Here is a 5692-nt window from a genome sequence, read left to right on the forward strand (position 1 = left end):
TTTAAATACATCAAAAGTATGTAAAATATAGAAAACATGACTCTTATTGCTCCGGCTCCTCTAAATCCAAGAAGTACCAGTCTACTGATTCCTTGAGAATACAAGCAGTTTGAAAGAATATCAGCATAAAGCTGGTGAGTTCATAAGCTTTTAGTTTTGGTGGAAAAGTGTTCTTTGAATCCTTTTGAAAAGTGTTCCTCAAGAAAATCCTATATTTTCTTATGAAAAGGGTGTTTGAAAACCCATTCCTTCCACGACTTCCAGATACATACAAGATATGTACAATCCAAGGAGTCGTGGAATGAATATGAATATCCGTTAGTTTCAAGTTAAACAAATCGTTTATGAAAAGCCGAGTTATCCCGGGAAAATCCTATATCTTCCCTAAAAGTTGGTTGTTGGTTATACGTTCAAAAATGAAGTGTACAAGTATCTACCATGCTTATATCGTTAAACGCAGTTTCTTTGAAAAACCCTGGTTACTTCCAGTGAGGTATATTAGCCTTATTACACAAATAAAACTAATAAAAACGTGGTGAACTAAATCCTGAAGGTATTATTAATACCCTCTAGTAATCAAATCGGTTATTACTTTGAGGTTAGTCCACTTGATTCATTATTACAAAAGTAAATCCCTGTTATCTACATTGTGAGTTTCATAACCATACATTAACTTGATATGGCACGTATAGGGCCAGTATCCTTTATGACTTTGTCACCCGTAGACCTGCCGGTCCAACTGTAGCTAGCAGCGAGGTGCGGGATAGTCAGACCCGTATAGATCTATACACAACAGTCACGCTCTCCCTACAAGAGATTTTGGTTACAAGTGCTAGTCCTACACTCTGATTATGTGGGACTGTTACCAAGGACGTGTCTCCAACTTAGACTAACAAATTTACAAGTAATAATACAGAAAATCCTTTTATGATTAACATAAATCCTTTATAAAATAATATATGGTTCACAAGTTCATTGCTCTAGTTTTGAAAGCTGTTTCTACGAGTTGATTTGTTAATCTTTTGGTAAAACTGATTTTCGTGTTAAAAGCATTCTGAAAATATAATTATCTTAAACAGAATAATATATTTTGAGCACAAGTTTCCTTGTACTTTTGCTTGTATTCCCCCCTGAAAACGTTAAAACTCGGAAAAGTGTAGGGGTATGAACTCACCTCGGGTAATTGGTTTGATTGAAGGATCGATACGGAAAGCCGGATGTTCAAGTGAAGCCTTGAACACGATTTGATCCTAATAAACATGCAAGGACAAATAAAGGAGTCAAATGAAGGTATTTCACCACTAGATGTGATGGAGAGCCATTCTAGGGACTTGGAACTACTTGCACTAAGTGTTAGGACCTTAAAGGATTGCATGAGGGAGGTGTATGGCCACCTTAAAGGTGTGTGCGGCCATGGGTGTGCGGCCCAAGAGGTGTGCGGCCGTACACTCATGATGAGAGGTGTTTTTGTGGTGTTTTCAAGGTCCATACTTGCATCCATGAAGTGTTCTAGGTCCATACTTAGTTGTAGTACAAGTTTAGGGTCCTAAAAATGGATTTGTGGTCCTAGAATGTGTGTGTGGTCGCACACTTGGGTGTGTGGCCGCACACTTGGGTGTGTGGACGCACACTTGGGTGTGTGGTCGTACACCCAACAAGATAATGTCCAAAATGCCAATTCCAAGGTGCAACAAGGCTAGGGTCATGTCTATCTCGAGTTTGGAAGTCAAACTCTCACTTTGGAGGGTGTTTTAAGGGTGTGCGGCCACCTTAAGAGGGTGTGCGGCCGCACTCACTTCCAAACACGAAAAACATGTCGATTTTTGTACACTTAAGGCTTAGATAGAGTGGTATTTCATGGTTTGCAAGCTAGAGGATGAATTACTCACGTTTTTGAAGCTTTGGAGGGTTTGTGGTTGAAGAAGCTTGAGAGAAATGGTGTTGTGTGCTGCCAAGGTGTTAAAGGAATGAAAGGTAAGGGGTCTATCCTTTATATAGGAGTGAGTGTGCTGTCTAAAGGTGAGTGTGCTGCCAGGAGGTGTGTGTGCGGCCGCACACCCATGTGTAGGACCGTACACTCCCTCTAAGGGTGTGCATGGTCTTGTTTTGATAGTATACGACTTGCTGACTCATTCCTAAACTCAACCTTGGTCATACTCAAGCTTAGAATCACTTAAACGAACCCTCAAACAGTGCAAGAAGTCAACATAACAAGTTTAACATTGATTGAATTGGCTAAGTGTACAAGATAAAAGTTTCGGGTTGTCACATCATCCCCCCGTTAGAGGGAATTTTGTCCCGAAATTCGAGAACAAAGTACAATCATGAACTTGGAAAAAGATGAGGGTACTTCTGCTTCATCGAATCCCCGCGCTCCCAAGTGAATTCGGGACCCCGCTTGGCATTCCAACGGACCTTCACTATTGGGATGCGACTCTGCTTCGTACTTTTGACCTCTCGGTCCATGATTTCGACAGGTTCTTCCACAAAACGTAGACTTTCGTCCAGATCGATCTCGTCGAGAGGAATCGCAAGTGTCTCGTCGGACAGACACTTATTTAGGTTCGACACGTGGAAGACAGGATGGACATTGCTGAGTTCTCGAGGTAACTGAAGTTTATATGCTACGGGACCGATCCTAGCCAGGATCTCGAATGGCCCAATGTACCTTGGGTTTAGCTTTTCACGTTTTTCGAAACGTATCATGCCTTTCCATGGTGAGACCTTCAAGAGGACACGGTCACCAACTTGGAATTCCAAGGGTTTTCGTCTCTTATCGGCATAGCTCTTTTGTCTATCACGTGAGGCTTTCAGTCGTTCTCAGATTTGTACGATCTTTTCAGTCGTCTCTCGGATTATCTCAGGACCAGTGAGAGTGTTGTCAGGGACTTGACCCTTGGCTAGCTGCGTGTCACCCACTTCAGCCCAGCACATAGGGGATTTGCACTTACGGCCATAGAGGGCTTCAAATGGCGCAGTCTTGATGCTGGTATGGTAGCTTGTCACACCCCCAAACCAAGGATGGCGGAAACGTCCGGGGGTGGAGGACTTCATGTATAGTATCACAACAACGAGTATAATAGTGCTCAAAGTAAATACAACCATCATAAATATAATTGAAAAAGTTACACCAAAGTATATGTTTACATGTTTCAAATCAATTACATTATGATGACAAAATAAACTGTTTGACGATTTAACGTCCCATCCTTAAAATGCTGTTGATTTTCCTGTTTCACTGATTTCCTGAGAATACAAGTAGTTTTGAAAAAGTGTCAACAATTAAGTTGGTGAGTTCATAAGAGTTTTGTTTGAGGAAGAAACCGTTGTTCTTGTAAAAGCGATAGAGTTTGATTTCCAGAAAATCCAATATTTTCTTAGTTAAGTGCGAAAAGAATGTTCCTATGTTATGTGATAATGAACCCTAGAAAGACCCATAGATTCCTTCTATAATCGCCCAGCGTATATAAGTTATATAAGATTTAAGTTAAATAAACCGTTGAATATAATGGGTCTGCCCTAGGTCCACAACCAAACAAGGAACAGGAGATGAGGCGGGCCCACCAATTCTAAGTCGATTGTGACTAGATTCTTATATAACTCTAGCATATACACTTAGCAATTATAGTTGAAGTCTAACAATTCTAGTCGTAATGTAGTTTTAATAGAGATCTATTTCCAAAGAAAATCCGATATTTTCCCTAAAGAGTGAGTCGTAAGTTTTTATATTAATAAATAGTGCATCCTAGAATTTCCTATAGTTTCCTTCTATAATCTCTAAGTGTATATAAGTTATATAAAATTTAAGTTAAATAGACTGTCGAATGTAATGGGTCTGCCCTAGGCCCACAACCAAACAAGGAACAGGAAATAAAGCGGACCCACCAATTCTAGGTCGATCATGACTAAATTCTATATAACTCTAGCATATACACTTAGTAATTATGGCTGAAAACTAACAATGCTAGATAGAATGTAGTCTTAAAAACCAAAGACCGAGACTATGCTTATCATAATTCATCAAGTAGTGGGAGTGGACATAAACTATACATATCATAATTCACCAAATAGTGGTAGTGATAGTGATCATGAATTATGCATATTATAGTTTATCAAATAGTGGTAGTGGTAATGAACATAAACTATACATATCATAATTCACCAAATAGTGGTAGTGATAGTGAACCTGAATTATGCATATTATAGTTTATCAATTGGTGGTAGTGGTAGTGAACCTAAACTATACCTATTATAGTTCTAGCGTGTTTGTTTGTGATGTATAAGGACCCTTTTCTATGTAAGTCGAATGTATAGCAAAATATAACTATGTGTTATCATGCCTTATTTTTTTGTACTAATGGTAATAATGGAGGATTATTACAATTTAGTGAGTATTTTCTGTTATATAATTATACCACAACAAGAAACACATGTAAAATATGAAATCTTCAAATATTAACACTTTGCTCAACAAGTTACAAAGTGTGATGAAAGTTATAAGCTGTTATCTAGATTTTTACCTTTCTACACGATTTTAGAAAAATCCTAGAAAAATCATACGAAGTCAAAAACTGATTCCGTAAATTCTGAGAGTTCAAAAAATGTGTCTAGTTTATTCATAATTTTTATTATGATTTTTAGAAATCTTTAACTTGTGTTAAAATGTTCATATTCACAGACTGGTCCGAATTTGTTTCTGCAATGATAGGCAGTTTTGTAAAAATCACCATAAATCGTAGAAAAATCGTATGGAGATGTGCAAATAGTCATTTTAAAGGTATGAACCTGAGCTATTTGCACCTAATACATTTTTGAAAACTAAAATATTTAAGTTGACCAAAACAGTCCGTGAATGGAGTTGAACTTTTCTGATGAAGGCTGTTAAATGAGTTTAGTTGTGTTCTTGGTGTTTTAACTTGTATTCCCCCCCCCCCCCCCTCTTAAAACTTAAGAAAACATGAAAAGATAGGGGTATGAACTCACCTTATGTGTTCTTAGAGGATGGATGTTGGAGAAGAGAAGTGTTCAACTCAAGAACACTTAGAAGATGCCTTGATGAATCGAGAACCTAACATGAAGGTGACGATGTTTGTATAAGATTCCTATGATTTTGAGTAGAAGGATGTGTAATAATCATAAGAAGAATGAATTATACTTACCAAGAGTGGAAGAAAGCTTGGTGATCAGCCTTGGAAGTCTCAAAATTGAGAGAGAATGGTGAGAGAATTTGGAGTGTGATCCTTGGAGGAAAAATGAGAGAATGAAGGAAGTGTGAGGAGAGAGGGTGGGTTGTCCAGCTCTTAGGACGTGGGAATGGCTGGAGATTGATGGAAAAGTACAAGGAAGTGACTAGGTATGGTGGGGAGGACAATGGATGGTCATGGAGTGGGTATGGGTGGTTGCTTGTGTCATAAACTAAAGTAAAGTCAACACTCTACCTCAAGATCTTACTTAATAGATTTTATTCTTAAATAATGTTTTCCCTAAAAATATGCTGAATTTATGAATATATGGGGTCTTATATATCAAAATATAAGTTTGGGTGAAAATCCCTCGTTAAAATAATTAAAAACGGGCTTAAAACGGAGTCGTGGTCGAAAACCGGGTGGAAAGTGGCAAATCCGAAGTCAGGGCTTGGTTTCGGGTCTTAGCAGCCTTAGAACCGGAGTGGCTTGGTCGCTGAATTGGGTCC

This window comes from Lactuca virosa, chromosome 8 (assembly GCF_052849685.1).
Source record: "Lactuca virosa cultivar CGN04683 chromosome 8, Lactuca_virosa_CGN04683_v6, whole genome shotgun sequence".
In the NCBI taxonomy this organism is placed as follows: Eukaryota; Viridiplantae; Streptophyta; class Magnoliopsida; order Asterales; family Asteraceae; genus Lactuca; species Lactuca virosa.